Below are 10,616 nucleotides of genomic sequence, written 5' to 3' on the forward strand. Positions count from 1 at the left end.
TTATAGCTCGAGAATACGGGGACCAGTACCTTGCAGTAATCGAAGATTATGAAGAGGGCATCGGGAGGAGAAGGGGGAGGTGATCAAGTACTTGATCATGGCTGCCTTTCTGCTTAGTGTGGAGGGTTGCGTCTTGCACAGTGAAGTTGTGTCCCAGCTTTGTCTTTAAAAATAAAATTAAAAAAAAGGTTCTCATTGCAAGACAATTTCCATCTCCTGCAGTTTCCTCACCTGTAAACTTCTGTTTCCTCTCGTTCTTTGCATGGGCTATGTCCATCTTGTTCTTCTTTATTTTTGCTTTAAAGGAGAGGGAAAAAAACTCTGTTAGTTTGCTTGTGGATTAGTGGACTTGTACTTTAAATGTATCTAATCTTGCATAAATGACGAAATTTGCGTTCTCCCCATATTTTCCTACGGCTGGCGCGCATGTGTTAACATGATAATGAGATTTTTTTGGCCTTTTTGTCAAAGCGATGGGCTGAAGTTACTCATGTGGAATCAATACTTGTTGATATAGATAATAAAACTTCTGCTCCAGTCCAAATCGAGCAACAAGTTGGTTTGATGTATTAGACAAGTGAAGAGGAAAAATGCAAAAAAAAAAAAAAAAAAGTTTGAAAGAGCCGGTCACCTCTAATCATGTTCTTGTGATGGTCTACTTGGTCCATCCCTTCTTGCATTCTTTATCAGTGATGTTCTATCGCTTCTACATATAGAAATTATTATTGACAACGGGTTAGGAAATGCCCTTTTAGTGAACTTATAAATATAATAAAAAACATAGACTTGAGGTTAATGATATAAGAAAACAAATGTATGACAACGGGTCTAATATGAAAGAAAACCATCAAGATGTGCAAAGAAATTTATTGGATATAAATCCTAGAGCATTTTACACACCATATGAATGTCATAACTTGAATTTAGTATTATGTGATGTTGCTAACTCATATCCTAAGATTTTTTTTTTTGAAGTGATACAACGAATTTATACCTTGTTTTCTTCTTCTATAAAATGATGAAAATTTTTACAAGATAATGTATCCACATTGACTCTTAAACCCTTGTCATAGATACGTTGGAAAAATCGTATTAAAAGTGTCAAAGCAATTAAAAACCCAGCTCCTAAAATAAGAAATACCTTAGTTCAATTAGCGGAAACTAGTGAAGATCTTAAAACAAAGAGTAAAACCAAATGCTTAGCTACATATGAGATTAAAAATTTTGAATTCTTATTGAGCATTAATATTTAGTATGATATATTGTTTATTATTAACACAATTAGTAAAAACTTACAATGTGCAGACATACATATTGATGTTGTTATAAATCAATTAAAAGGTCTTCTTTCTTATTTGAAAAGCTATAAAAAAATGGATCCATGTCTACTTTGATTTCATTCAAACAAATTGCAAATGCAATGAAAATAGAACCTACATTTCGTGAAAAACATGTGATTCGTAGAAGAAAATAATTTGATTAAAATAGTGATGATGGGATAGCAAGATTAGCTGAAGAATCTTTTAGAATTGATTACTTTTTGTATATAGTAGATCAAATTATTTCTTCAATTCAAAATAGATTTGAATAACTCACCATATATAAAGATATTTTTGGTTTTTTGTTTAATTTTAGAAAGTTAAAATCTTTGAATGAAGAGAATTTGAAAAAGTATTGTCTTAATCTTGAAAATATTTTAAAGAATGGTAAATATTCTGATATTAATGATCTTGATCTGTTTTCAAAGCTATAAGTTTTAAAAGAAATTTTATAAACAGAAACTAGTACCCCTATTGATACTTAAGTTTTATAAAAAAATATTTTTTTTTTCAAATGCATGCATTATTTACAGGATATTGTTAACATTACCTGTAATAGTTGCTTCTATTGAAAAAAGTTTTTCAAAATTAAAGTTGATAAAATCTTATTTGCGGTCAACTATATCACAAGAAAGATTAAATGGATTAGTTATATTATCGATTGAAAATAATATTTTAATGAATTTTGAGTACAAAATTAGTTTGATTAGTAATTTTGCATCTCAAAAAGCCGAACGAATTATTTTTAAATGAATTTTTAAAGTATTTTGCACTTATTAATTTTTTTTCACCATTTCTTAAAAAAAAACTCCTTTAGTAAATCGTTTTAGGCTCCCAAATGCATTGAGCCACTCTTGACTAGTCTCAGCAAGTCGCATGACGAGATTAGTTCAAACTAATTATGGACAATTTTGACTTAGGTCACCTTATAGTATATATCATCGATTCTAGAAACTTATGTGGGTCTTCTAATGCTTGTGTTTAGTTCAAGCTAGTATAGGCAGGTGAATTGCAGGGTCTAGTGAAACTAAACGTGAGTAACGTTTCCTTATTAACCCTGTCTCAATATTACATATCAGTTTACTTGGAACCTGAGTTTAGCTGAAGCTAGTCTCAGCAAGTTGCGTGAAAAGTTGAAATTGGGCAGGCGGAGTGCTGGGGCTAGTTCAAACGGAGCATGAATATTTTCACACATTAAACCCTGTATTTTGAAAATATTATACATAAGTTTACACGGGGCTCATCTTTAGTTGTAGGAGGCTCGCAGGGACTAGAGTATTTTCACACGTTAGCCCTTGTCCTTTGTCATTCTCATATATAAGTTTATGCGATGCTTGGATTTAGTTTTAACTAGTCTTGGCGGCTTGCAAGCACTAGTTTGAAAAGGACATGGCTGTTTTCATGTATTATAGAATGTTTGCCTTTAGATTTAACTAATCTTGGCTAGAGCTAATTATGGACGGGGCTTGGGCACAGAAAATATCAAATTTTGAATAGATCTAGTCCAAAGCTTAACTAAAAATGAATAGAGTTTAGACCTAAGGCCCAACCTAATTAACTCTTGTCTCGGCACATGGAGAAGCTACTTGAAATTATTATTGGGCATACATATTTTTACATATTGGCCCCTATACTCATATGGCGTTCCATATTAAAATGGTGTTAATTCATTTTGAATATATGCATATTAGAATGGTGTAAAACATTATATCTTATCACTTTATCAATGGTGTTAATTCATTTTGAATATATCCTTATTAGAATTGTCTATTTAATAAGCATTGGCATGTGCATCGATGCAGGAGATGGCTCTATAATTGCCTCTAAAGAGTGGTACATTTTATCTTTCTATTAAAGGAAAAAGATCAATATGATCAACTCATGCTCAATTATGGCACAGACATATCCAAATTTACATTACATTGCTAGATATTATATTTAGCTAAAGAGACTTCAAACATGTTGGTTAGGTAATAAATATCCTATTTCTCTTCTTGACAAAGTATCTAATCTAATAATATAACTTCTAAACTTCAATGCATCACTATTGCTTGTTAGCTTGAAGAATCAACTTGTGTCGATCAGACTTGTTGCAACTTCTCCATGAATTAATAAAGTTTTCTTTTGCTAAAAAAAATCTTCAGTAAAGTATATTTTAAATAAAAAAGAGTGCTTAAAATGCCTTTCTAATTTGAAAGGAAGCTAAATTTGTTAAAATTCAATATCACCGAAAGGGAGTCAAAATAGAAAAAAAGAATATTGTCCATCTATATTCATTTTCAAACTCACATTTATTTAGATATAAATACAAATCTCAGCATTCAACTTATACATACATACATACATATATATATACACACACACACACACACATATACATGGATATGTAGATACATATTCATATTTAGCAAAACAGGAATATATAGTTTGTTAGCCAATTTTTATCTGAATATCTGGTTTTGACTGTAATCCTATTTATTATTCTTGTGTAGCTTTATGAACTTAAAAGGAAAATAAGTGACAACATTATTATGTTCTTAACTTAATATACTTTCCATGCAATGATATCTTTGATTTGGTGGTTCGCAAAATTAAACTATCCAAGTTATATCGAAATCATCAATATTCGATTTGCAACCATATCCATTTAAAATCTATCTAATTTATATTTGTATTTGTTAATTAAAAATGGATACGGATATGAGCATATTAAAATATTATTTGTGTCTAATCCATTTTTAACTCTAGCAACACGCTTCAAGTTTTTGTTACATAAACAAGTCAAGCATTTCTAACAATTTTATTACCAATTGAATATTAATTATGTCCATGTAAACCTTTGACATATTTAATGCAACTTGGGAAAAAAATTTAATATATATGTTAAATAGAGGTTTTATTTCTATAGAGTTTTTCATTTGCAATGTGAATGCTCATATTAATAACATTATTAATAGATCCCTTTATTTTGGAGAATAAATAGGGCCCTTATTTAATATGATTTTTATTAAAATATAACAATATAATATTATTAATAAGAAGCTTATTCATTAATTAAATCTTATTAAATAAAAACTTTTTGTAAGTACTACAAAATTAATACAAAATTTAATGCTATTATTAATAACTATATTTGCTTAATGTATGCCAGTATTAATGAAAACATTTTTTATTTGTATTGTATTCTACCCATAATCTATGTGGGTCATTAACTACATTAATATTTTATTGATTTATATTACAATTTTATAATCATAATTTTATTATCTTGTTATAATATATTTAAGAGAAAATTACAAGGACATCCCTTAACTTTAAACCAATCTCACTTACACCCCTTCGACTTAAAAAAGTGCCAGACTGACCCTTCAAATTTTCAAAATATTCCAAACTGGTCCTTTGGCTCCCCAACCAGTGAACGGTGTTAGTTTTTTAGACTATTTGAAACTGATTTTGGCTATCCCTCTCCCAATTTCGAGAGTTGTTCCATTTGAATCCCCTACTCCCATCCTCTATCCTTTGACGATTTTTTGGTGAACATCAATAATCCCATCCTCCGCTTGGTTCTAGTCGTCCCTCCTTCCTTGTGCACCACCATAGCAGGCATTCGTAGAGCGTGAAAAGTATCCATCAAGCTATAAAGGCTTCACCTCTTTTTTGATCAAAAATGTTTTATCTTAAAATTTTCTTTGACCAAGCTTGATTTAGTGCACAATATGTATTATAGAACCTATTTAGAGGCCAACTACAATTTAGCCATCAAAATCCTTGATTTAGAAGCCGAATTTTGTTTGTTCATGCGCGCAATTGATTGTTCTATATGGTTCCATGGTTTAATATTGTTTATGTACATGTGGTGTGTTGTGGTCCCTCTTATCCTATGGTCCAATGATTGGTGTCCAGCAGTCCCTAATTAAGAATTTTGTTTTTTGATTCTATGCCCATGTGTCTTGATTCCTTATGTATAATTTGGATACCCCATTCACTATTTTTATATATGTTCCATTCTTTTTTAAGTCTAACTATGCTATAGTGGAAGTATCAAAAAAATACCTTCTTGATTGTAGTAGCTATTGTGGAAGCTAAACTATGTTTTTGACTCCAATAGCCATAGCAGAAGCCTTAGGAGCATATAATTTTTGACTAATGCGGTGGTCTTTTTAATGTGTAGTGGAAGCATACAAAAAGCTTTAACCACTGCTGCGACTTTTATGCTAAACTAGATAACAAAAGGCTAGTTGACTTAAGCACTTTGTTTCATTTTTTTAACCCATGAAACAGGAGTCAAGGCATGCATGCAATAATTTTCAATTAAGTGCAAGACATTTAAAACTCTCTCTTGCAACAAAATCATGGTTCCTTTTATGTTATGGCTGCATATGTTGCTGATTTCATGTAAGTTGAAATGTGTCATTTCATGTAGTTGTCTATGTTCATATAAGTTCATAAAGTTATCTATTTTACGTAAGTTCATATATTTTTATTTCATGTAAATTATCTATTTTAATGTAAGATCACGTAAGTTTGCATAAGTTATCTATTTTCATGTAAGTTTTATGTAAGTGTAGTCTCTATTTCATCCAATAATGCATTATTTCTCCTCATTAATAGGATTTACTATCATTATGGATTACTCGTGCATATGCAATGTCATTGTGATTTACTTGTCCATTTTTGCAGAGATGGACAATGATTTAGTCACTATACAAATCCACTATGGTGGATTAGGGTGGCAATCGGGTCGGGTCAGGCATAAAAAGGTCGGGTCAAATACAGGTCGGGTCAGAAAACTATAAATATGAACCCGACCTGTTTATTAAACGGGTCAGGAATTACAAACCTGAACCTGACCTGTTTATTAAACAGGTAACCCGACCCGACCCGTTTAACCTGTTTAATAAACAGGTAACCTGTTTACCCAACCCGACCCGACCTGTTTAACCTGTTTGCCCAACCTGACCCGTTTAACCTGTTTAGACCTGTTTAATCTGTCCAACCCAATCTGACCCGTTTAACCTGTTTAGACCTGTTTAATCTGTCCAACCCAACCTGTTTAACCTGCCCAACCCGATCTGTTTAGACCTGTTTAGACCCGTTTAACCTATTTAGACCTGTTTAGACCTGTTTAACCTGTTTAACCCGTTTAACCTGTTTAACCCGTTTAACTTGTTTAGACCTGTTTAACCTGTCCAACAGTTAAACAGGTTAAACGGTTTAAACGGGTCAGACATCTAAAACCCGTATCCGACCCAATTAATAAACAGGTTAAACGGGTCGACCTGTTTCGACCCGAATCTGTTTAGGCCAAACCCAAACCTGTTTATGGCGGGTCGAACACGGGTCGGGTTGGCGGGTCGGGTCATATTTTGCCACCTCTATGGTGGATCCATCAAGCATCTCCCCCACTTTTATTACAGTGGTGGATCCATCAGCTACTTTAATAATTATGATCCGAATAGGTTAAGAGAGCTTGGGGATATGATAGAGCAATTAGGGTACAAGAATTGTGCTCATTTCTACTACCTCATGCTAGGACGCACCTATGAGAATGCCTTGAGGGAACTTAGGTGAGGGCTATGAGAGGGACGGATGTTGCTGAAGTGTATGTAGAGTACCAAGTGAATAAAGCAGATGTGAGCCACCAAGATACTCTATTGATTCCATTCCATCATCCTTCATAGATGATTGTTGGGTCTATTGGCAATAGCTGATGGAGAGATGCCTTTTTAAGGGGGCTAATGAGGCTAAGGTAGTAGGGTTTGCAGCCACTCTCAAAGAAGCAATTGCATCCAAGTCCAAGACTAAGATTAAGAGAGGAGCAATCAAAAGAGTTGGTAGGAGGAGATTAGCTATAGTTTGAAAGAGAAAGATGTTGGTGACAAGGGGAAGAGAATTGCAGCCACACATGAGGGAGAGATAGCTACTGGGAAGGAAAAAAGAAAGGAGGTGTTGCCACTACTGATCCTACAAATAGCAATGACACCAGTAGTGACATTAATGCATCTTTAGTGAGCTAAGAGATTCAGATGAGAAGGATAATGATGATTTATTTGATGAGTATGTTGATAAACATTTTATCGATGAGGAGATGAGAGCTGGACAAAGCATTCTAAGATCAACGTATATGCAGATTTTCTTAAAGATGAGCAAGCTGTGGGAAGAGAACTAGAGACTTGTGAAATTGTGAGCTTAACAATTTGGTTGATGACAGTGATTTAGATGATGAGATTGGGATACAGAATATCTTGAATTCAATGAAACTTCATATATTAAAAAAATAATCAAGCTTACAATTGGGATGAAGTTTAGCTTTGCGATTATGTTTAGAAAGATGCTGAGGCTTTATTGAATTCAGAAGAAATTTGATTTTGTGTATAAGAAGAATGAAAAAAGCAAGGTCATAACTATATGCAATAAAGGCAGTGGGTGGAGAGTATATAGTTCACCAGTACAAAGGGAGGATACTTATTAGATCAAGAACTTCCAATCAGTGCATAAGTGTGGAAGGCAATTTGAAAATTATTACATGACATCGAGGTTTCTTGTGGAGTAGTACATTAAGAAGATCAGATTTGATGCAAAGTGGGTGTTAAAGGCTTCAACGAGCAAGTGAGGAGGGATGTCAAGGTTTCTGTTCCTAAGATCTAGTACTATAGGGTCAAGATAAGGAGTAGTAAAAATTATGCAAGGGAACCACAATAAGTAGTATACCCAACTATGGGTGTACTATGAGATCAGAAGGAGGACTAATCCCGAGAGCGTGATCTTGTTGGATGTCAGGAGGCCAAATGAGGCCAACCAACCCACTTTTAGGAGGTTTTACTGATGTCTTGCCATATGCAAGCATAGGTTTGTAAGAAAATGCAGATCCATTATTGAACTTGATGGATGCCACCTAAAGGGATCCTTTGGTGGATAGCTACTAGCAGCAATGGGGAAGGATGGTAATGACAATATGTTTCCCATTTCATAGGGTGTGGCCTAGGTAGAGATGAAAGATAGTTGGAGTTAGTTTCTTATATGCCTATCAGGAGACATTGGGCCCATGGAGGAATATGGATGGACCTTTATGTCCATTAGATAGAAAGTATTTATTGTTTCGTACATTTAGTTTTCAGTACTAACTTTATACTAACTTGTTCACTTGTGTAGGGTCTAGTTAAAATATTTTAGATTGTTGTTTCTAGTGCCAATCATAGATTTTATGTGCGGTACTTGCATGCAAATTTTAAAAGTGTAGGGTTCAAGGGTAATAGTTTTAAAAATGCACTTTGGAAATATGCTAGAGCAACCATATTATATGACTTTAAAGCTGCCATGTAGGAGATTCAGCAATTAGATGCAAAGGCATGGCAGTGGCTCACACAACAACCATTTAAATTGTGGTCAAGGCATGCATTCAACCCAAGATGCAAGTCTGATATGATGCTAAATAATATGTACAAATCCTTCAACAAGTATATAATTAATGCTCAAGACAAGCCTACAATTACCTTGTTGGAGACTATAAGAAGATTGTTAATGCAACTATTCCGAGATAAAAGAAAAGGCTAAGATAAAATTGCAGGTCCTCCATGCACTAGGATACAAAAGCTAGAGAGAGCTAAGTTATAGGTTATGGATTGCCATTGTATATGGAGAGAAGTGTAGAAATTTAAAGTTGAACATCTTAATCAGCGATATGTCGTAGACTTGGGGGAGGTGCCTGCGGATGTAGAAGATAGGATCTATCAAGCTTCCCATACTGCCATGCTCTGGTAGCAATTATGTTCATTAGCAAGGAGGCAGAGTACTTTGTCAGTGCTTAGCATAGCAGCAATATATTTGCTAGGGCTTATGAGCATATCATTCAACTAGTCCCTAGCATGTAGTCTTGGTTAAGGACACGACACCCCACTCTCCTAAGGGCTTCTCCAGAAAGACCCAAAAAGGCAAGAAGAAAATAAGAGAATGAGTCAAAGGATTCTGCTAGAATCACAAGATATAATACCTTTCTGAGATGCGACAACTGCCTTCAATGGGGCTATAATTCTAGGACTTGCAAAAGGCCTAGGAAGGACAAGACAAAGAAGAAAAAGTAGGGCATCAGATCCAATCAAGCCAGCAGCTAAGGGTGCAGCAAAAGGGGGAGATAATTCGTATTATGTACTTATGTTTCATCACTCAACCACACGGCATCCCACTCCCCTAAGGGCTTCTCCAGGAAGACCCAAAAAGGCAAGAAAAAAAAGAGAGAATGAGCCAAAAGATTCTGCTAGAATCACAAGAAATAATACCTCTCTAAGATGCGACGACTGCCTTTAATGGGGCTATAATTCTAGGACTTGCAAAAGACATAGGAAAGAGAAGACAGAGAAGAAAATTAGGGTATCAGATCCAATCAAGCCAGCCGCCAAGGGTGCAGCAAAAGGGAGAGATGATCAATATTATATATTTATGTTTCATCCTCAGCCACTATTATCTCATGTATATTTATGTTTTGTCTTCTGTTTATTTTCTAGATTCAGCATATTGGGAGACCATCAAAGAAGAAAGATGGAAGCTTCCAGCCTGCCTCCTCCAGTCATTAGCCTCTCAGCCTACCTTCTCATAGCTTGCAGCCGTTCAACCCGCCTTCTTACAACATGTAGCTTCCCTTCTTGCCTCCTCGAGACCGCAGCCTCCCAGCCTACCTCATCACGGCAAGCACCCTCCTTACAACATGCAAAAGCACTCTCATAGCCATGATGTTCTGCATCTATTTTCAGCATATTTTTGGTTCAGCCTATATTTAGTTAGGATTGGTGTACATTGAGATACTTTTGGTATGATACTTTTAGTGTATATTGTGATACTTTTGGTGTATCGCCTTTGGTGTTTATTGTGATACTTTTGGTGCTTATTGTGATATTTTTAGTGTACTTGTGAAACATTGTGATACATTATTAGATATTGTGGTATAATCTATTTTGACTCTATTTTTGACATTTATGTGCTAATATAATGATTCTTCTCTTTTAATTATGTATTACTTGTGTTTCGATTCTGATTTGTTTCTTTTGTTTTGTATTGCTTGCGAAATAGCATGTATTAGTGAATGATTTGTCAAGTGTTTAACTGTATTTTGATTCTTCTTTTATGTTTCCGTTCAGAATTGTTAGGTATTAATGAATGATGTAGTAGGTATCCTTGTGCAATCATATAGATATATACCTGTGTTTGCATATGCTAAGATACCTCTATTTATCATTTTCAAATTAAAGGGGGTGTATTTACAAAATCTTAAAAGTAGAAGGGGTATAACTGAAACTTAAGAAA

Source organism: Phoenix dactylifera, unplaced genomic scaffold, assembly GCF_009389715.1.
Source record: "Phoenix dactylifera cultivar Barhee BC4 unplaced genomic scaffold, palm_55x_up_171113_PBpolish2nd_filt_p 000089F, whole genome shotgun sequence".
Taxonomy (NCBI): Eukaryota; Viridiplantae; Streptophyta; class Magnoliopsida; order Arecales; family Arecaceae; genus Phoenix; species Phoenix dactylifera.